This window comes from Pseudophryne corroboree, assembly GCF_028390025.1.
Source record: "Pseudophryne corroboree isolate aPseCor3 chromosome 7 unlocalized genomic scaffold, aPseCor3.hap2 SUPER_7_unloc_1, whole genome shotgun sequence".
In the NCBI taxonomy this organism is placed as follows: Eukaryota; Metazoa; Chordata; class Amphibia; order Anura; family Myobatrachidae; genus Pseudophryne; species Pseudophryne corroboree.
In genome coordinates, this window is record NW_026967608.1 from 289,134 (window position 1) to 312,269 (window position 23,136).

At 35.0% G+C, this 23,136-nt stretch overlaps 6 non-coding genes across 6 annotated transcripts; all 6 read left to right on the forward strand.

Moving 5' to 3' along the window:
* Positions 1-8,328: 8,328 nt before the first annotated feature.
* On the forward strand, positions 8,329-8,402 carry TRNAS-ACU (transfer RNA serine (anticodon ACU)). Its single transcript has one exon. It is a non-coding gene; the product is annotated as a tRNA-Ser (tRNA).
* Positions 8,403-9,463: 1,061 nt separating this feature from the next.
* Positions 9,464-9,537, forward strand: TRNAR-UCU (transfer RNA arginine (anticodon UCU)). Its single transcript has one exon. It is a non-coding gene; the product is annotated as a tRNA-Arg (tRNA).
* Positions 9,538-15,268: 5,731 nt separating this feature from the next.
* Positions 15,269-15,342, forward strand: TRNAS-ACU (transfer RNA serine (anticodon ACU)). The gene has a single exon. It is a non-coding gene; the product is annotated as a tRNA-Ser (tRNA).
* A 1,061-nt stretch (positions 15,343-16,403) lies between these two features.
* TRNAR-UCU (transfer RNA arginine (anticodon UCU)) lies at positions 16,404-16,477 on the forward strand. The gene has a single exon. It is a non-coding gene; the product is annotated as a tRNA-Arg (tRNA).
* Positions 16,478-18,742: 2,265 nt separating this feature from the next.
* On the forward strand, positions 18,743-18,816 carry TRNAS-ACU (transfer RNA serine (anticodon ACU)). Its single transcript has one exon. It is a non-coding gene; the product is annotated as a tRNA-Ser (tRNA).
* A 1,061-nt stretch (positions 18,817-19,877) lies between these two features.
* TRNAR-UCU (transfer RNA arginine (anticodon UCU)) lies at positions 19,878-19,951 on the forward strand. The gene has a single exon. It is a non-coding gene; the product is annotated as a tRNA-Arg (tRNA).
* Positions 19,952-23,136: the final 3,185 nt, after the last annotated feature.

Here is a 23,136-nt window from a genome sequence, read left to right on the forward strand (position 1 = left end):
AGTGTGTTTGGCTACTAACCAAAAGGTTGGTGGTTCAATCCCACCCAGGGATGTAATTGACCTTGTGATCAGGTTTTGGTGATCTTTAAGTAAACAAGTCAAAATTTCAAATCCCCTCTTATGATGTAGGGTACCTGGCCTTCTTTGATGTAACCAGAGTTAGTTTTGATTAAGTGATTTTATAAAAAACAGCTAGGAAGAACAATTTAGCAGTGGGTTGCAGAGAAAAAAAAATATGCTGGCAGAAAAATCAAATTGAGTGATTGAACAGCTCTTCATTTTCTGGCTTTATTTTAATGCTAACAAATTTGTTCTCTGAAAAGTGTCCACAAAGCCAAGTCTCTGATGAACACCTTTGTAGGGATGGTTTTTCACCTATTACTAAATTAAACTTGCTTCATTGGAAAGGCAGCAAGATGCATCCTCATTTCAATGTCTACTGAAATAATACGGGTTGACACCAGGAAACATTAACGCCAATGCATCCTTGCTGCTTTCTCATGTGGAAGTCTGTTTAATGTGAAAACAAGGTGATATCTAAGTGGCACACAGGTAAGGAATTAAGAAAATCTTTATTTAATGGTGAAGATGTTTCTCACAAAATTGTTGCCCCAATGCATCATTGAAATTCAAACTGGAAAGATGATTTTAATATATCACTTGTACATTTTGTATTGCTCTTCTGGTGACAATGTAGTTTGTTTTTGTCAATTACCATTTTAATAATAGGGTAAAGAAAATTAAGTGGATTTTTGAAAGAAAACAATACTGTCAATATACTATTAAAACAAATTAAGATGGTAAAAGTTATTGTACTTTAAGTAAAAATAAAAGAGCTAAAATATCAATCCCAGTTTTGGATTACTTTAATTAAAAAAAATGCATATAGCAGAGGATAGTTTCAATCTGCCTACCTCTGGGTTATGGGCCCAGCATGCTTCCATTGCAGTACTCTGCTGCACATGTAAGTGCAAGAGATCCTGAAGCACTCACTCATCATGGGAAAGTACCAATGTGTTTCTTCGTTGGTTGTTGGAAGAAACATCTTACAAAAACTCTCCAGATTATTGACTTTTTAAAGTTTTTCTAGGAAACGTTTTAGATGAATGCTTATTAGCCTTTGTCAGGATGGACTTTTGCAAAGTGTCTCTGTGGCGCAATCAGTTAGTGTGCATGGCTATTAGCTAAAAGGTTGGTGGTTCAATCCCACCCAGGGACGTAATTGACCTTGTTATCAGATTTTGGTGATCTTTAAGTAGACAAGTCAAAATTTCAAACCCCCTGTTATGGTGTAGGGTACCTGGCCTTCTCTGATGTAATCAGATTTGATTCAGTGATTTTATAAAAACAGCTAGGAAGCACAATTTAGCAGTGGGTTGCAGAGAAAAAGAAATATGCTGGCAAAAAAAATCAAATTGAGTGATTAAACAGCTCTTAATTTTCTGCCTTTATTTTTATGCTAACAAATTTGTTCTCTGAAAAGTGTCCACAAAGCCAAGTCTCTGATTAACACCTTTGTAAGGATGGTTTTTCACCTATTACTAAATTAAACTTGCTTCATTGGAAAGGCAGCAAGATGCATCCTCATTTCAATGTCTACTGAAATAATACAGGTTGACACCAGGAAACATTAACGCCACTGCATCCTTGCTGCTTTCTCATGTGGAAGTCTGTTTAATGTGAAAACAAGGTGATATCTAATTAGCACACAGGTAAGGAATTAAGAAAATCTTTATTTAAGGGTGAAAATGTTTCTCACAAAATCGTTGCCCCAATGCATCATTGAAATTCAAGCTGGAAAGATGATTTTAATATATCACTTGTACATTTTGTATTGCTCTTCTGGTGACAATGTAGTTTGTTTTTGTCAATTACCATTTTAATAATAGGGTAAAGAAAATTAAGTGGATTTTTGAAAGAAAACAATACTGTCAATATACTATTAAAACAAATTAAGATGGTAAAAGTTATTGTACTTTAAGTAAAAATAAAAAAGCTAAAATATCAATCCCAGTTTTGGATTACTTTAATTAAAAAAAATGCATATAGCAGAGGATAGTTTCAATCTGCCTACCTCTGGGTTATAAGCCCAGCATGCTTCCATTGCAGTACTCTGCTGCACATGTAAGTGCAAGAGATCCTGAAGCACTCACTCATCATGGGAAAGTACCAATGTGTTTCTTCGTTGGTTGATCTAAGAAACATCTTACAAAAACTCTCCAGATTATTGACTTTTTAAAGTTTTTCTAGGAAACGTTCTAGATGAATGCTTATTAGCCTTTGTCAGTATGCATTTTTGCAAAGTGTCTCTGTGGTGCAATCAGTTAGTGTGTTTGGCTACTAACCAAAAGGTTGGTGGTTCAATCCCACCCAGGGATGTAATTGACCTTGTGATCATGTTTTGGTGATCTTTAAGTAGACAAGTCAAAATATCAAACCCCCTCTTATGATGTAGGGCATAGGTTCTCAAACTCGGTCCTCAGGACCCCACACAGTGCATGTTTTGCAGGTATCCTCACAGAATCACAAGTGAAATAATTAGCTGCACCTGTGGGCCTTTTAAAATGTGTTAGTGAGCAATTAATACACCTGTACTCCTGCTGGGTTACCTGCAAAACATGCACTGTGTAGGGTCCTGAGGACCGAGTTTGAGAACCTGTGATGTAGGGTACCTGGCCTTCTCTGATGTAATCAGAGTTAGATTTGATTAAGTAATTTTATAAAAAACAGCTAGGAAGCACAATTTAGCAGTGGGTTGCAGAGAAAAAAAATATGCTGGCAAAAAAATCCAATTGAGTGATTAAACAGCTCTTCATTTTCTGGCTTTATTTTTATGCTAACAAATTTGTTCTCTGAAAAGTGTCCACAAAGCCAAGTCTCTGATGAACACCTTTGTAAGGATGGTTTTTCACCTATTACTAAATTAAACTTGCTTCATTGGAAAGGCAGCAAGATGCATCCTCATTTCAATGTCTACTGAAATAATACAGGTTGACACCAGGAAACATTAACGCCAATGCATCCTTGCTGCTTTCTCATGTGGAAGTCTGTTTAATGTGAAAACAAGGTGATATCTAATTAGCACACAGGTAAAGAATTAAGAAAATCTTTATTTAAGGGTGAAGATGTTTCTCACAAAATCGTTGCCCCAATGCATCTTTGAAATTCAAGCTGGAAAGATGATTTTAATATATCACTTGTACATTTTGTATTGCTCTTCTGGTGACAATGTAGTTTGTTTTTGTCAATTACCCTTTTAATAATAGGGTAAAGAAAATTAAGTGGATTTTTTAAAGAAAACTATACTGTCAATATACTATTAAAACAAATTAAAATGGTAAAAGTTATTGTACTTTAAGTAAACATAAAAGAGCTAACATATCAATCCCAGTTTTGGATTACTTTAATTAACAAAAAAAATGCATATAGCAGAGGATAGTTTCAATCTGCCTACCTCTGGGTAATGGGCCCAGCATGCTTCCATTGCAGTACTCTGCTGCACATGTAAGTGCAAGAGATCCTGAAGCACTCACTCATCATGGGAAAGTACCAATGTGTTTCTTCATTGGTTGATGGAAGAAACATCTTACAAAAACTCTCCAGATTATTGACTTTTTAAAGTTTTTCTAGGAAACGTTCTAGATATATGCTTATTAGACTTTGTCAGTATGTACTTTTTGCAAAGTGTCTCTGTGGTGCAATCGGTTAGTGTGTCCGGCTACTAACCAAAAAGTTGGTGGTTCAATCCCAACCAGGGACGTAATTGACCTTGTTATCAGATTTTGGTGATCTTTAAGTAGACAAGTCAAAATTTCAAACCCCCTGTTATGGTGTAGGGTACCTGGCCTTCTCTGATGTAATCAGAGTTAGATTTGATTCAGTGATTTTATAAAAACAGCTAGGAAGCACAATTTAGCAGTGGGTTGCAGAGAAAAAGAAATATGCTGGCAAAAAAAATCCAATTGAGTGATAAAACAGCTCTTCATTTTCTGGCTTTATTTTTATGCTAACAAATTTGTTCTCTGAAAAGTGTCCACAAAGCCAAGTCTCTGATTAACACCTTTGTAGGGATGGTTTTTCACCTATTACTAAATTAAACTTGCTTCATTGGAAAGGCAGCAAGATGCATCCTCATTTCAATGTCTACTGAAATAATACAGGTTGACACCAGGAAACATTAACACCACTGTATCCTTGCTGCTTTCTCATGTGGAAGTCTGTTTAATGTGAAAACAAGGTGATATCTAATTAGAACACAGGTAAGGAATTAAGAAAATCTTTATTTAAGGGTGAAGATGTTTCTCACAAAATCGTTGCCCCAATGCATCATTGAAATTCAAGCTGGAAAGATGATTTTAATATATCACTTGTACATTTTGTATTGCTCTTCTGGTGACAATGTAGTTTGTTTTTGTCAATTACCATTTTAATAATAGGGTAAAAAAAATTAAGTGGATTTTTGAAAGAAAACAATACTGTCAATATACTATTAAAACAAATTAAAATGGTAAAAGTTATTGTACTTTAAGTAAACATAAAAGAGCTAACATATCAATCCCAGTTTTGGATTACTTTAATTAACAAAAAAAATGCATATAGCAGAGGATAGTTTCAATCTGCCTACCTCTGGGTAATGGGCCCAGCATGCTTCCATTGCAGTACTCTGCTGCACATGTAAGTGCAAGAGATCCTGAAGCACTCACTCATCATAGGAAAGTACCAATGTGTTTCTTCATTGGTTAATGGAAGAAACATCTTACAAAAACTCTCCAGATTATTGACTTTTTAAAGTTTTTCTAGGAAACGTTCTAGATATATGCTTATTAGACTTTGTCAGTATTTACTTTTTGCAAAGTGTCTCTGTGGCGCAATCAGTTAGTGTGCACGGCTATTAACCAAAAGGTTGGTGATTCAATCCCACCCAGGGACGTAATTGACCTTGTTATCAGATTTTGGTGATCTTTAAGTAGACAAGTCAAAATTTCAAAACCCCTGTTCTGGTGTAGGGTACCTGGCCTTCTCTGATGTAATCAGAGTTAGATTTGATTCAGTGATTTTATAAAAACAGCTAGGAAGCACAATTTAGCAGTGGGTTGCAGAGAAAAAGAAATATGCTGGCAAAAAAATCCAATTGAGTGATTAAACAGCTCTTCATTTTCTGGCTTTATTTTTATGCTAACAAATTTGTTCTCTGAAAAGTGTCCACAAAGCCAAGTCTCTGATTAACACCTTTGTTGGGATGGTTTTTCACCTATTACTAAATTAAACTTGCTTCATTGGAAAGGCAGCAAGATGCATCCTCATTTCAATGTCTACTGAAATAATACAGGTTGACACCAGGAAACATTAACGCCACTGCATCCTTGCTGCTTTCTCATGTAGAAGTCTGTTTAATGTGAAAACAAGGTGATATCTAATAAGCACACAGGTAAGGAATTAAGAAAATCTTTATTTTAGGGTGAAGATGTTTCTCACAAAATCGTTGCCCCAATGCATCATTGAAATTCAAGCTGGAAAGATGATTTTAATATATCACTTGTACATTTTGTATTGCTCTTCTGGTGACAATGTAGTTTGTTTTTGTCAATTACCATTTTAATAATAGGGTAAAGAAAATTAAGTGGATTTTTTAAAGAAAACTATACTGTCAATATACTATTAAAACAAATTAAAATGGTAAAGGTTTTTGTACTTTAAGTAAAAATAAAAGAGCAAAAATATCAATCCCAGTTTTGATTACTTAAATTAACAAAAAAAAATGCATATAGCAAAGGATAGTTTCAATCTGCCTACCTCTGGGTTATGGGCCCAGCATGCTTCCATTGCAGTACTCTGCTGCACATGTAAGTGCAAGAGATCCTGAAGCACTCACTCATCATGGGAAAGTACCAATGTGTTTCTTCGTTGGTTGATGGAAGAAACATCTTACAAAAACTCTCCAGATTATTGACTTTTTAAAGTTTTTCTAGGAAACGTTTTAGATGAATGCTTATTAGCCTTTGTCAGTATGTACTTTTTACAAAGTGTCTCTGTGGCGCAATCGGTTAGTGTGTCTGGCTACTAACCAAAAGGTTGGTGGCTCAATCCCACCCAGGGACGTAATTGACCTTGTTATCAGATTTTGGTGATCTTTAAGTAGACAAGTCAAAATTTCAAACCCCCTGTTATGGTGTAGGGTACCTGGCCTTCTCTGATGTAATCAGAGTTAGATTTGATTCAGTGATTTTATAAAAACAGATAGGAAGCACAATTTAGCAATGGTTTGCAGAGAAAAAGAAATATGCTGGCAGAAAAATCCAATTGAGTGATTAAACAGCTCTTCATTTTCTGCCTTTATTTTTATGCTAACAAATTTGTTCTCTGAAAAGTGTCCACAAAGCCAAGTCTCTGATTAACACCTTTGTAGGGATGGTTTTTCACCTATTACTAAATTAAACTTGCTTCATTGGAAAGGCTGCAAGATGCATCTTCATTTCAATTTCTACTGAAATAATACAGGTTGACACCAGGAAACATTAACGCCACTGCATCCTTGCTGCTTTCTCATGTGGAAGTCTGTTTAATGTGAAAACAAGGTGATATCTAATTAGCACACAGGTAAGGAATTAAGAAAATCTTTATTTAAGGGTGAAGATGTTTCTCACAAAATCGTTGCCCCAATGCATCATTGAAATTCAAGCTGGAAAGATGATTTTAATATATCACGTGTACATTTTGTATTGCTCTTCTGGTGACAATGTAGTTTGTTTTTGTCAATTACCCTTTTAATAATAGGGTAAAGAAAATTAAGTGGATTTAAACAAATTAAAATGGTAAAAGTTATTGTACTTCAAGTAAAAATAAAAGAGCAAAAATATCAATCCCAGTTTTGATTACTTAAATTAACAAAAAAAATGCATATAGCAAAGGATAGTTTCAATCTGCCTACCTCTGGGTTATGGGCCCAGCATGCTTCCATTGCAGTACTCTGCTGCACATGTAAGTGCAAGAGATCCTGAAGCACTCACTCATCATGGGATAGTACCAATGTGTTTCTTTGTTGGTTGATGGAAGAAACATTTTACAAAAACTCTCCAGATTATTGACTTTTTAAAGTTTTTCTAGGAAACGTTCTAGATGTATGCTTATTAGCCTTTGTCAGTATGTACTTTTTGTGAAGTGTCTCTGTGGCGCAATCGGTTAGTGTGTCTGGCTACTAGCCAAAAGGTTGGTGGTTCAATCCCACCCAGGGACGTAATTGACCTTGTTATCAGATTTTGGTGATCTTTAAGTAGACAAGTCAAAATTTCAAACCCCCTGTTATGGTGTAGGGTACCTGGCCTTTTCTGATGTAATCAGAGTTAGATTTGATTCAGTGATTTAATAAAAACAGCTAGGAAGCAAAATTTAGCAGTGGGTTGCAGAGAAAAAGAAATATGCTGGCAAAAAAAATCCAATTGAGTGATTAAACAGCTCTTCATTTTCTGGCTTTATTTTTATGCTAACAAATTTGTTCTCTGAAAAGTGTCCACAAAGCCAAGTCTCTGATTAACACCTTTGTAGGGATGGTTTTTCACCTATTACTAAATTAAACGCTTCATTGGAAAGGCAGCAAGATGCATCCTCATTTCAATGTCTACTGAAATAATACAGGTTGACACCAGGAAACATTAACGCCACTGCATCCTTGCTGCTTTCTCATGTGGAAGTCTGTTTAATGTGAAAACAAGGTGATATCTAATTAGCACACAGGTAAGGAATTAAGAAAATCTTTATTTAAGGGTGAAGATGTTTCTCACAAAATCGTTGCCCCAATGCATCATTGAAATTCAAGCTGGAAAGATGATTTTAATATATCACTTGTACATTTTGTATTGCTCTTCTGGTGACAATGTAGTTTGTTTTTGTCAATTACCATTTTAATAATAGGGTAAAGAAAATTAAGTGGATTTTTGAAAGAAAACAATACTGTCAATATACTATTAAAACAAATTAAAATGGTAAAAGTTATTGTACTTTAAGTAAAAATAAAAGAGCAAAAATATCAATCCCAGTTTTGATTACTTAAATTAACAAAAAAAAATGCATATAGCAAAGGATAGTTTCAATCTGCCTACCTCTGGGTTATGGGCCCAGCATGCTTCCATTGCAGTACTCTGCTGCACATGTAAGTGCAAGAGATCCTGAAGCACTCACTCATCATGGGAAAGTACCAATGTGTTTCTTCGTTGGTTGATGGAAGAAACATCTTACAAAAACTCTCCAGATTATTGACTTTTTAAAGTTTTTCTAGGAAACGTTCTAGATGTATGCTTATTAGCCTTTGTCAGTATATACTTTTTACAAAGTGTCTCTGTGGCGCAATCGGTTAGTGTGTCTGGCTACTAACCAAAAGGTTGGTGGTTCAATCCCACTCAGGGACGTAATTGACCTTGTTATCAGATTTTGGTGATCTTTAAGTAGACAAGTCAAAATTTCAAACCCCCTGTTATGGTGTAGGGTACCTGGCCTTCTCTGATGTAATCAGAGTTAGATTTGATTCAGTGATTTTATAAAAACAGATAGGAAGCACAATTTAGCAGTGGTTTGCAGAGAAAAAGAAATATGCTGGCAGAAAAATCCAATTGAGTGATTAAACAGCTCTTCATTTTCTGGCTTTATTTTTATGCTAACAAATTTGTTCTCTGAAAAGTGTCCACAAAGCCAAGTCTCTGATTAACACCTTTGTAGAGATGGTTTTTCACCTATTACTAAATTAAACTTGCTTCATTGGAAAGGCAGCAAGATGCATCCTCATTTCAATTTCTACTGAAATAATACAGGTTGACACCAGGAAACATTAACACCACTGCATCCTTGCTGCTTTCTCATGTGGAAGTCTGTTTAATGTGAAAACAAGGTGATATCTAATTAGCACACAGGTAAGGAATTAAGAAAATCTTTATTTAAGGGTGAAGATGTTTCTCACAAAATCGTTGCCCCAATGCATCATTGAAATTCAAGCTGGAAAGATGATTTTAATATATCACGTGTACATTTTGTATTGCTCTTCTGGTGACAATGTAGTTTGTTTTTGTCAATTACCCTTTTAATAATAGGGTAAAGAAAATTAAGTGGATTTAAACAAATTAAAATGGTAAAAATTATTGTACTTCAAGTAAAAATAAAAGAGCAAAAATATCAATCCCAGTTTTGATTACTTAAATTAACAAAAAAAATGCATATAGCAAAGGATAGTTTCAATCTGCCTACCGCTGGGTTATGGGCCCTGTATGCTTCCATTGCAGTACTCTGCTGCACATGTAAGTGCAAGAGATCCTGAAGCACTCACTCATCATGGGAAAGTACCAATGTGTTTCTTCGTTGGTTGATGGAAGAAACATTTTACAAAAACTCTCCAGATTATTGACTTTTTAAAGTTTTTCTAGGAAACGTTCTAGATGTATGCTTATTAGCCTTTGTCAGTATGTACTTTTTGTGAAGTGTCTCTGTGGCGCAATCGGTTAGTGTGTCCGGCTTCTAACCAAAAGGTTGGTGGTTCAATCCCACCCAGGGACGTAATTGACCTTGTTATCAGATTTTGGTGATCTTTAAGTAGACAAGTCAAAATTTCAAACCCCCTGTTATGGTGTAGGGTACCTGGCCTTTTCTGATGTAATCAGAGTTAGATTTGATTCAGTGATTTAATAAAAACAGCTAGGAAGCACAATTTAGCAGTGGGTTGCAGAGAAAAAGAAATATGCTGGCAAAAAAAATCCAATTGAGTGATTAAACAGCTCTTCATTTTCTTGCTTTATTTTTATGCTAACAAATTTGTTCTCTGAAAAGTGTCCACAAAGCCAAGTCTCTGATTAACACCTTTGTAGGGATGGTTTTTCACCTATTACTAAATTAAATGCTTCATTGGAAAGGCAGCAAGATGCATCCTCATTTCAATGTCTACTGAAATAATACAGGTTGACACCAGGAAACATTAACGCCACTGCATCCTTGCTGCTTTCTCATGTGGAAGTCTGTTTAATGTGAAAACAAGGTGATATCTAATTAGCACACAGGTAAGGAATTAAGAAAATCTTTATTTAAGGGTGAAGATGTTTCTCACAAAATCGTTGCCCCAATGCATCATTGAAATTCAAGCTGGAAAGATGATTTTAATATATCACTTGTACATTTTGTATTGCTCTTCTGGTGACAATGTAGTTTGTTTTTGTCAATTACCATTTTAATAATAGGGTTAAGAAAATTAAGTGGATTTTTTGAAAGAAAACAATACTGTCAATATACTATTAAAACAAATTAAAATGGTAAAAGTTATTGTACTTTAAGTGAAAATAAAAGAGCCAAAATATCAATCCCAGTTTTGGATTACTTTAATTAACAAAAAAAAAATGCATATAGCAGAGGATAGTTTCAATCTGCCTACCGCTGGGTTATGGGCCCTGTATGCTTCCATTGCAGTACTCTGCTGCACATGTAAGTGCAAGAGATCCTGAAGCACTCACTCATCATGGGAAAGTACCAATGTGTTTCTTCGTTGGTTGATGGAAGAAACATCTTACAAAAACTCTCCAGATTATTGACTTTTTAAAGTTTTTCTAGGAAACGTTTTAGATGAATGCTTATTAGCCTTTGTCAGTATGGACTTTTGCAAAGTGTCTCTGTGGCGCAATCAGTTAGTGTGCACGGCTATTAACCAAAAGGTTGGTGATTCAATCCCACCCATGGACGTAATTGACCTTGTTATCAGATTTTGGTGATCTTTAAGTAGACAAGTCAAAATTTCAAACCCCCTGTTATGGTGTAGGGTACCTGGCCTTCTCTGATGTAATCTAGATTTGATTCAGTGATTTTATAAAAACAGCTAGGAAGCACAATTTAGCAGTGGGTTGCAGAGAAAAAGAAATATGCTGGCAAAAAAAATCCAATTGAGTGATTAAACAGCTCTTCATTTTCTGGCTTTATTTTTATGCTAACAAATTTGTTCTCTGAAAAGTGTCCACAAAGCCAAGTCTCTGATTAACACCTTTGTTGGGATGGTTTTTCACCTATTACTAAATTAAACTTGCTTCATTGGAAAGGCAGCAAGATGCATCCTCATTTCAATGTCTACTGAAATAATACAGGTTGACACCAGGAAACATTAACACCACTGTATCCTTGCTGCTTTCTCATGTGGAAGTCTGTTTAATGTGAAAACAAGGTGATATCTAATTAGCACACAGGTAAGGAATTAAGAAAATCTTTATTTAAGGGTGAAGATGTTTCTCACAAAATCGTTGCCCCAATGCATCATTGAAATTCAAGCTGGAAAGATGATTTTAATATATCACTTGTACATTTTGTATTGCTCTTCTGGTGACAATGTAGTTTGTTTTTGTCAATTACCATTTTAATAATAGGGTAAAGAAAATTAAGTGGATTTTTGAAAGAAAACAATACTGTCAATATACTATTAAAACAAATTAAAATGGTAAAAGTTATTGTACTTTAAGTAAACATAAAAGAGCTAACATATCAATCCCAGTTTTGATTACTTAAATTAACAAAAAAAAATGCATATAGCAGAGGATAGTTTCAATCTGCCTACCGCTGGGTTATGGGCCCAGCATGCTTCCATTGCTGTACTCTGCTGCACATGTAAGTTCAAGAGATCCTGAAGCACTCACTCATCATGGGAAAGTACCAATGTGTTTCTTCATTGGTTGATGGAAGAAACATCTTACAAAAACTCTCCAGATTATTGACTTTTTAAAGTTTTTCTAGGAAACGTTTTAGATGAATGCTTATTAGCCTTTGTCAGTATGGACTTTTGCAAAGTGTCTCTGTGGCGCAATCAGTTAGTGTGCACGGCTATTAACCAAAAGGTTGGTGATTCAATCCCACCCAGGGACGTAATTGACCTTGTTATCAGATTTTGGTGATCTTTAAGTAGACAAGTCAAAATTTCAAAACCCCTGTTCTGGTGTAGGGTACCTGGCCATCTCTGATGTAATCAGAGTTAGATTTGATTCAGTGATTTTATAAAAACAGCTAGGAAGCACAATTTAGCAGTGGGTTGCAGAGAAAAAGAAATATGCTGGCAAAAAAATCCAATTGAGTGATTAAACAGCTCTTCATTTTCTGGCTTTATTTTTATGCTAACAAATTTGTTCTCTGAAAAGTGTCCACAAAGCCAAGTCTCTGATTAACACCTTTGTAGGGATGGTTTTTCACCTATTACTAAATTAAACTTGCTTCATTGGAAAGGCAGCAAGATGCATCCTCATTTCAATGTCTACTGAAATAATACAGGTTGACACCAGGAAACATTAACGCCACTGCATCCTTGCTGCTTTCTCATGTAGAAGTCTGTTTAATGTGAAAACAAGGTGATATCTAATAAGCACACAGGTAAGGAATTAAGAAAATCTTTATTTTAGGGTGAAGATGTTTCTCACAAAATCGTTGCCCCAATGCATCATTGAAATTCAAGCTGGAAAGATGATTTTAATATATCACTTGTACATTTTGTATTGCTCTTCTGGTGACAATGTAGTTTGTTTTTGTCAATTACCATTTTAATAATAGGGTAAAGAAAATTAAGTGGATTTTTTAAAGAAAACTATACTGTCAATATACTATTAAAACAAATTAAAATGGTAAAAGTTTTTGTACTTTAAGTAAAAATAAAAGAGCAAAAATATCAATCCCAGTTTTGATTACTTAAATTAACAAAAAAAAATGCATATAGCAAAGGATAGTTTCAATCTGCCTACCTCTGGGTTATGGGCCCAGCATGCTTCCATTGCAGTACTCTGCTGCACATGTAAGTGCAAGAGATCCTGAAGCACTCACTCATCATGGGAAAGTACCAATGTGTTTCTTCGTTGGTTGATGGAAGAAACATCTTACAAAAACTCTCCAGATTATTGACTTTTTAAAGTTTTTCTAGGAAACGTTCTAGATGTATGCTTATTAGCCTTTGTCAGTATGTACTTTTTACAAAGTGTCTCTGTGGCGCAATCGGTTAGTGTGTCTGGCTACTAACCAAAAGGTTGGTGGCTCAATCCCACCCAGGGACGTAATTGACCTTGTTATCAGATTTTGGTGATCTTTAAGTAGACAAGTCAAAATTTCAAACCCCCTGTTATGGTGTAGGGTACCTGGCCTTCTCTGATGTAATCAGAGTTAGATTTGATTCAGTGATTTTATAAAAACAGATAGGAAGCACAATTTAGCAGTGGTTTGCAGAGAAAAAGAAATATGCTGGCAGAAAAATCCAATTGAGTGATTAAACAGCTCTTCATTTTCTGCCTTTATTTTTATGCTAACAAATTTGTTCTCTGAAAAGTGTCCACAAAGCCAAGTCTCTGATTAACACCTTTGTAGGGATGGTTTTTCACCTATTACTAAATTAAACTTGCTTCATTGGAAAGGCTGCAAGATGCATCTTCATTTCAATTTCTACTGAAATAATACAGGTTGACACCAGGAAACATTAACGCCACTGCATCCTTGCTGCTTTCTCATGTGGAAGTCTGTTTAATGTGAAAACAAGGTGATATCTAATTAGCACACAGGTAAGGAATTAAGAAAATCTTTATTTAAGGGTGAAGATGTTTCTCACAAAATCGTTGCCCCAATGCATCATTGAAATTCAAGCTGGAAAGATGATTTTAATATATCACGTGTACATTTTGTATTGCTCTTCTGGTGACAATGTAGTTTGTTTTTGTCAATTACCCTTTTAATAATAGGGTAAAGAAAATTAAGTGGATTTAAACAAATTAAAATGGTAAAAATTATTGTACTTCAAGTAAAAATAAAAGAGCAAAAATATCAATCCCAGTTTTGATTACTTAAATTAACAAAAAAAATGCATATAGCAAAGGATAGTTTCAATCTGCCTACCTCTGGGTTATGGGCCCAGCATGCTTCCATTGCAGTACTCTGCTGCACATGTAAGTGCAAGAGAGCCTGAAGCACTCACTCATCATGGGATAGTACCAATGTGTTTCTTTGTTGGTTGATGGAAGAAACATTTTACAAAAACTCTCCAGATTATTGACTTTTTAAAGTTTTTCTAGGAAACGTTCTAGATGTATGCTTATTAGCCTTTGTCAGTATGTACTTTTTGTGAAGTGTCTCTGTGGCGCAATCGGTTAGTGTGTCTGGCTACTAGCCAAAAGGTTGGTGGTTCAATCCCACCCAGGGACGTAATTGACCTTGTTATCAGATTTTGGTGATCTTTAAGTAGACAAGTCAAAATTTCAAACCCCCTGTTATGGTGTAGGGTACCTGGCCTTTTCTGATGTAATCAGAGTTAGATTTGATTCAGTGATTTAATAAAAACAGCTAGGAAGCACAATTTAGCAGTGGGTTGCAGAGAAAAAGAAATATGCTGGCAAAAAAAATCCAATTGAGTGATTAAACAGCTCTTCATTTTCTGGCTTTATTTTTATGCTAACAAATTTGTTCTCTGAAAAGTGTCCACAAAGCCAAGTCTCTGATTAACACCTTTGTAGGGATGGTTTTTCACCTATTACTAAATTAAACGCTTCATTGGAAAGGCAGCAAGATGCATCCTCATTTCAATGTCTACTGAAATAATACAGGTTGACACCAGGAAACATTAACGCCACTGCATCCTTGCTGCTTTCTCATGTGGAAGTCTGTTTAATGTGAAAACAAGGTGATATCTAATTAGCACACAGGTAAGGAATTAAGAAAATCTTTATTTAAGGGTGAAGATGTTTCTCACAAAATCGTTGCCCCAATGCATCATTGAAATTCAAGCTGGAAAGATGATTTTAATATATCACTTGTACATTTTGTATTGCTCTTCTGGTGACAATGTAGTTTGTTTTTGTCAATTACCATTTTAATAATAGGGTAAAGAAAATTAAGTGGATTTTTGAAAGAAAACAATACTGTCAATATACTATTAAAACAAATTAAAATGGTAAAAGTTATTGTACTTTAAGTAAAAATAAAAGAGCAAAAATATCAATCCCAGCTTTGATTACTTAAATTAACAAAAAAAATGCATATAGCAAAGGATAGTTTCAATCTGCCTACCTCTGGGTTATGGGCCCAGCATGCTTCCATTGCAGTACTCTGCTGCACATGTAAGTGCAAGAGATCCTGAAGCACTCACTCATCATGGGCAAGTACCAATGTGTTTCTTCGTTGGTTGATGGAAGAAACATCTTACAAAAACTCTCCAGATTATTGACTTTTTAAAGTTTTTCTAGGAAACGTTCTAGATGTATGCTTATTAGCCTTTGTCAGTATATACTTTTTACAAAGTGTCTCTGTGGCGCAATCGGTTAGTGTGTCTGGCTACTAACCAAAAGGTTGGTGGTTCAATCCCACCCAGGGACGTAATTGACCTTGTTATCAGATTTTGGTGATCTTTAAGTAGACAAGTCAAAATTTCAAACCCCCTGTTATGGTGTAGGGTACCTGGCCTTCTCTGATGTAATCAGAGTTAGATTTGATTCAGTGATTTTATAAAAACAGATAGGAAGCACAATTTAGCAGTGGTTTGCAGAGAAAAAGAAATATGCTGGCAGAAAAATCCAATTGAGTGATTAAACAGCTCTTCATTTTCTGGCTTTATTTTTATGCTAACAAATTTGTTCTCTGAAAAGTGTCCACAAAGCCAAGTCTCTGATTAACACCTTTGTAGAGATGGTTTTTCACCTATTACTAAATTAAACTTGCTTCATTGGAAAGGCAGCAAGATGCATCCTCATTTCAATTTCTACTGAAATAATACAGGTTGACACCAGGAAACATTAACGCCACTGCATCCTTGCTGCTTTCTCATGTGGAAGTCTGTTTAATGTGAAAACAAGGTGATATCTAATTAGCACACAGGTAAGGAATTAAGAAAATCTTTATTTAAGGGTGAAGATGTTTCTCACAAAATCGTTGCCCCAATGCATCATTGAAATTCAAGCTGGAAAGATGATTTTAATATATCACGTGTACATTTTGTATTGCTCTTCTGGTGACAATGTAGTTTGTTTTTGTCAATTACCCTTTTAATAATAGGGTAAAGAAAATTAAGTGGATTTAAACAAATTAAAATGGTAAAAATTATTGTACTTCAAGTAAAAATAAAAGAGCAAAAATATCAATCCCAGTTTTGATTACTTAAATTAACAAAAAAAATGCATATAGCAAAGGATAGTTTCAATCTGCCTACCGCTGGGTTATGGGCCCTGTATGCTTCCATTGCAGTACTCTGCTGCACATGTAAGTGCAAGAGATCCTGAAGCACTCACTCATCATGGGAAAGTACGAATGTGTTTCTTCGTTGGTTGATGGAAGAAACATTTTACAAAAACTCTCCAGATTATTGACTTTTTAAAGTTTTTCTAGGAAACGTTCTAGATGTATGCTTATTAGCCTTTGTCAGTATGTACTTTTTGTGAAGTGTCTCTGTGGCGCAATCGGTTAGTGTGTCCGGCTTCTAACCAAAAGGTTGGTGGTTCAATCCCACCCAGGGACGTAATTGACCTTGTTATCAGATTTTGGTGATCTTTAAGTAGACAAGTCAAAATTTCAAACCCCCTGTTATGGTGTAGGGTACCTGGCCTTTTCTGATGTAATCAGAGTTAGATTTGATTCAGTGATTTAATAAAAACAGCTAGGAAGCACAATTTAGCAGTGGGTTGCAGAGAAAAAGAAATATGCTGGCAAAAAAAATCCAATTGAGTGATTAAACAGCTCTTCATTTTCTTGCTTTATTTTTATGCTAACAAATTTGTTCTCTGAAAAGTGTCCACAAAGCCAAGTCTCTGATTAACACCTTTGTAGGGATGGTTTTTCACCTATTACTAAATTAAATGCTTCATTGGAAAGGCAGCAAGATGCATCCTCATTTCAATGTCTACTGAAATAATACAGGTTGACACCAGGAAACATTAACGCCACTGCATCCTTGCTGCTTTCTCATGTGGAAGTCTGTTTAATGTGAAAACAAGGTGATATCTAATTAGCACACAGGTAAGGAATTAAGAAAATCTTTATTTAAGGGTGAAGATGTTTCTCACAAAATCGTTGCCCCAATGCATCATTGAAATTCAAGCTGGAAAGATGATTTTAATATATCACTTGTACATTTTGTATTGCTCTTCTGGTGACAATGTAGTTTGTTTTTGTCAATTACCATTTTAATAATAGGGTTAAGAAAATTAAGTGGATTTTTTGAAAGAAAACAATACTGTCAATATACTATTAAAACAAATTAAAATGGTAAAAGTTATTGTACTTTAAGTGAAAATAAAAGAGCCAAAATATCAATCCCAGTTTTGGATTACTTTAATTAACAAAAAAAAAATGCATATAGCAGAGGATAGTTTCAATCTGCCTACCGCTGGGTTATGGGCCCTGTATGCTTCCATTGCAGTACTCTGCTGCACATGTAAGTGCAAGAGATCCTGAAGCACTCACTCATCATGGGAAAGTACCAATGTGTTTCTTCGTTGGTTGATGGAAGAAACATCTTACAAAAACTCTCCAGATTATTGACTTTTTAAAGTTTTTCTAGGAAACGTTTTAGATGAATGCTTATTAGCCTTTGTCAGTATGGACTTTTGCAAAGTGTCTCTGTGGCGCAATCAGTTAGTGTGCACGGCTATTAACCAAAAGGTTGGTGATTCAATCCCACCCATGGACGTAATTGACCTTGTTATCAGATTTTGGTGATCTTTAAGTAGACAAGTCAAAATTTCAAACCCCCTGTTATGGTGTAGGGTACCTGGCCTTCTCTGATGTAATCAGAGTTAGATTTGATTCAGTGATTTTATAAAAACAGCTAGGAAGCACAATTTAGCAGTGGGTTGCAGAGAAAAAGAAATATGCTGGCAAAAAAAATCCAATTGAGTGATTAAACAGCTCTTCATTTTCTGGCTTTATTTTTATGCTAACAAATTTGTTCTCTGAAAAGTGTCCACAAAGCCAAGTCTCTGATTAACACCTTTGTTGGGATGGTTTTTCACCTATTACTAAATTAAACTTGCTTCATTGGAAAGGCAGCAAGATGCATCCTCATTTCAATGTCTACTGAAATAATACAGGTTGACACCAGGAAACATTAACACCACTGTATCCTTGCTGCTTTCTCATGTGGAAGTCTGTTTAATGTGAAAACAAGGTGATATCTAATTAGCACACAGGTAAGGAATTAAGAAAATCTTTATTTAAGGGTGAAGATGTTTCTCACAAAATCGTTGCCCCAATGCATCATTGAAATTCAAGCTGGAAAGATGATTTTAATATATCACTTGTACATTTTGTATTGCTCTTCTGGTGACAATGTAGTTTGTTTTTGTCAATTACCATTTTAATAATAGGGTAAAGAAAATTAAGTGGATTTTTGAAAGAAAACAATACTGTCAATATACTATTAAAACAAATTAAAATGGTAAAAGTTATTGTACTTTAAGTAAAAATAAAAGAGCAAAAATATCAATCCCAGCTTTGATTACTTAAATTAACAAAAAAAATGCATATAGCAAAGGATAGTTTCAATCTGCCTACCTCTGGGTTATGGGCCCAGCATGCTTCCATTGCAGTACTCTGCTGCACATGTAAGTGCAAGAGATCCTGAAGCACTCACTCATCATGGGCAAGTACCAATGTGTTTCTTCGTTGGTTGATGGAAGAAACATCTTACAAAAACTCTCCAGATTATTGACTTTTTAAAGTTTTTCTAGGAAACGTTCTAGATGTATGCTTATTAGCCTTTGTCAGTATATACTTTTTACAAAGTGTCTCTGTGGCGCAATCGGTTAGTGTGTCTGGCTACTAACCAAAAGGTTGGTGGTTCAATCCCACCCAGGGACGTAATTGACCTTGTTATCAGATTTTGGTGATCTTTAAGTAGACAAGTCAAAATTTCAAACCCCCTGTTATGGTGTAGGGTACCTGGCCTTCTCTGATGTAATCAGAGTTAGATTTGATTCAGTGATTTTATAAAAACAGATAGGAAGCACAATTTAGCAGTGGTTTGCAGAGAAAAAGAAATATGCTGGCAGAAAAATCCAATTGAGTGATTAAACAGCTCTTCATTTTCTGGCTTTATTTTTATGCTAACAAATTTGTTCTCTGAAAAGTGTCCACAAAGCCAAGTCTCTGATTAACACCTTTGTAGAGATGGTTTTTCACCTATTACTAAATTAAACTTGCTTCATTGGAAAGGCAGCAAGATGCATCCTCATTTCAATTTCTACTGAAATAATACAGGTTGACACCAGGAAACATTAACGCCACTGCATCCTTGCTGCTTTCTCATGTGGAAGTCTGTTTAATGTGAAAACAAGGTGATATCTAATTAGCACACAGGTAAGGAATTAAGAAAATCTTTATTTAAGGGTGAAGATGTTTCTCACAAAATCGTTGCCCCAATGCATCATTGAAATTCAAGCTGGAAAGATGATTTTAATATATCACGTGTACATTTTGTATTGCTCTTCTGGTGACAATGTAGTTTGTTTTTGTCAATTACCCTTTTAATAATAGGGTAAAGAAAATTAAGTGGATTTAAACAAATTAAAATGGTAAAAATTATTGTACTTCAAGTAAAAATAAAAGAGCAAAAATATCAATCCCAGTTTTGATTACTTAAATTAACAAAAAAAATGCATATAGCAAAGGATAGTTTCAATCTGCCTACCGCTGGGTTATGGGCCCTGTATGCTTCCATTGCAGTACTCTGCTGCACATGTAAGTGCAAGAGATCCTGAAGCACTCACTCATCATGGGAAAGTACCAATGTGTTTCTTCGTTGGTTGATGGAAGAAACATTTTACAAAAACTCTCCAGATTATTGACTTTTTAAAGTTTTTCTAGGAAACGTTCTAGATGTATGCTTATTAGCCTTTGTCAGTATGTACTTTTTGTGAAGTGTCTCTGTGGCGCAATCGGTTAGTGTGTCCGGCTTCTAACCAAAAGGTTGGTGGTTCAATCCCACCCAGGGACGTAATTGACCTTGTTATCAGATTTTGGTGATCTTTAAGTAGACAAGTCAAAATTTCAAACCCCCTGTTATGGTGTAGGGTACCTGGCCTTTTCTGATGTAATCAGAGTTAGATTTGATTCAGTGATTTAATAAAAACAGCTAGGAAGCACAATTTAGCAGTGGGTTGCAGAGAAAAAGAAATATGCTGGCAAAAAAAATCCAATTGAGTGATTAAACAGCTCTTCATTTTCTTGCTTTATTTTTATGCTAACAAATTTGTTCTCTGAAAAGTGTCCACAAAGCCAAGTCTCTGATTAACACCTTTGTAGGGATGGTTTTTCACCTATTACTAAATTAAATGCTTCATTGGAAAGGCAGCAAGATGCATCCTCATTTCAATGTCTACTGAAATAATACAGGTTGACACCAGGAAACATTAACGCCACTGCATCCTTGCTGCTTTCTCATGTGGAAGTCTGTTTAATGTGAAAACAAGGTGATATCTAATTAGCACACAGGTAAGGAATTAAGAAAATCTTTATTTAAGGGTGAAGATGTTTCTCACAAAATCGTTGCCCCAATGCATCATTGAAATTCAAGCTGGAAAGATGATTTTAATATATCACTTGTACATTTTGTATTGCTCTTCTGGTGACAATGTAGTTTGTTTTTGTCAATTACCATTTTAATAATAGGGTTAAGAAAATTAAGTGGATTTTTTGAAAGAAAACAATACTGTCAATATACTATTAAAACAAATTAAAATGGTAAAAGTTATTGTACTTTAAGTGAAAATAAAAGAGCCAAAATATCAATCCCAGTTTTGGATTACTTTAATTAACAAAAAAAAAATGCATATAGCAGAGGATAGTTTCAATCTGCCTACCGCTGGGTTATGGGCCCTGTATGCTTCCATTGCAGTACTCTGCTGCACATGTAAGTGCAAGAGATCCTGAAGCACTCACTCATCATGGGAAAGTACCAATGTGTTTCTTCGTTGGTTGATGGAAGAAACATCTTACAAAAACTCTCCAGATTATTGACTTTTTAAAGTTTTTCTAGGAAACGTTTTAGATGAATGCTTATTAGCCTTTGTCAGTATGGACTTTTGCAAAGTGTCTCTGTGGCGCAATCAGTTAGTGTGCACGGCTATTAACCAAAAGGTTGGTGATTCAATCCCACCCATGGACGTAATTGACCTTGTTATCAGATTTTGGTGATCTTTAAGTAGACAAGTCAAAATTTCAAACCCCCTGTTATGGTGTAGGGTACCTGGCCTTCTCTGATGTAATCAGAGTTAGATTTGATTCAGTGATTTTATAAAAACAGCTAGGAAGCACAATTTAGCAGTGGGTTGCAGAGAAAAAGAAATATGCTGGCAAAAAAAATCCAATTGAGTGATTAAACAGCTCTTCATTTTCTGGCTTTATTTTTATGCTAACAAATTTGTTCTCTGAAAAGTGTCCACAAAGCCAAGTCTCTGATTAACACCTTTGTTGGGATGGTTTTTCACCTATTACTAAATTAAACTTGCTTCATTGGAAAGGCAGCAAGATGCATCCTCATTTCAATGTCTACTGAAATAATACAGGTTGACACCAGGAAACATTAACACCACTGTATCCTTGCTGCTTTCTCATGTGGAAGTCTGTTTAATGTGAAAACAAGGTGATATCTAATTAGCACACAGGTAAGGAATTAAGAAAATCTTTATTTAAGGGTGAAGATGTTTCTCACAAAATCGTTGCCCCAATGCATCATTGAAATTCAAGCTGGAAAGATGATTTTAATATATCTCTTGTACATTTTGTATTGCTCTTCTGGTGACAATGTAGTTTGTTTTTGTCAATTACCATTTTAATAATAGGGTAAAGAAAATTAAGTGGATTTTTGAAAGAAAACAATACTGTCAATATACTATTAAAACAAATTAAAATGGTAAAAGTTATTGTACTTTAAGTAAACATAAAAGAGCTAACATATCAATCCCAGTTTTGATTACTTAAATTAACAAAAAAAAATGCATATAGCAGAGGATAGTTTCAATCTGCCTACCGCTGGGTTATGGGCCCAGCATGCTTCCATTGCTGTACTCTGCTGCACATGTAAGTTCAAGAGATCCTGAAGCACTCACTCATCATGGGAAAGTACCAATGTGTTTCTTCATTGGTTGATGGAAGAAACATCTTACAAAAACTCTCCAGATTATTGACTTTTTAAAGTTTTTCTAGGAAACGTTTTAGATGAATGCTTATTAGCCTTTGTCAGTATGGACTTTTGCAAAGTGTCTCTGTGGCGCAATCAGTTAGTGTGCACGGCTATTAACCAAAAGGTTGGTGATTCAATCCCACCCAGGGACGTAATTGACCTTGTTATCAGATTTTGGTGATCTTTAAGTAGACAAGTCAAAATTTCAAAACCCCTGTTCTGGTGTAGGGTACCTGGCCATCTCTGATGTAATCAGAGTTAGATTTGATTCAGTGATTTTATAAAAACAGCTAGGAAGCACAATTTAGCAGTGGGTTGCAGAGAAAAAGAAATATGCTGGCAAAAAAATCCAATTGAGTGATTAAACAGCTCTTCATTTTCTGGCTTTATTTTTATGCTAACAAATTTGTTCTCTGAAAAGTGTCCACAAAGCCAAGTCTCTGATTAACACCTTTGTAGGGATGGTTTTTCACCTATTACTAAATTAAACTTGCTTCATTGGAAAGGCAGCAAGATGCATCCTCATTTCAATGTCTACTGAAATAATACAGGTTGACACCAGGAAACATTAACGCCACTGCATCCTTGCTGCTTTCTCATGTAGAAGTCTGTTTAATGTGAAAACAAGGTGATATCTAATAAGCACACAGGTAAGGAATTAAGAAAATCTTTATTTTAGGGTGAAGATGTTTCTCACAAAATCGTTGCCCCAATGCATCATTGAAATTCAAGCTGGAAAGATGATTTTAATATATCACTTGTACATTTTGTATTGCTCTTCTGGTGACAATGTAGTTTGTTTTTGTCAATTACCATTTTAATAATAGGGTAAAGAAAATTAAGTGGATTTTTTAAAGAAAACTATACTGTCAATATACTATTAAAACAAATTAAAATGGTAAAAGTTTTTGTACTTTAAGTAAAAATAAAAGAGCAAAAATATCAATCCCAGTTTTGATTACTTAAATTAACAAAAAAAAATGCATATAGCAAAGGAT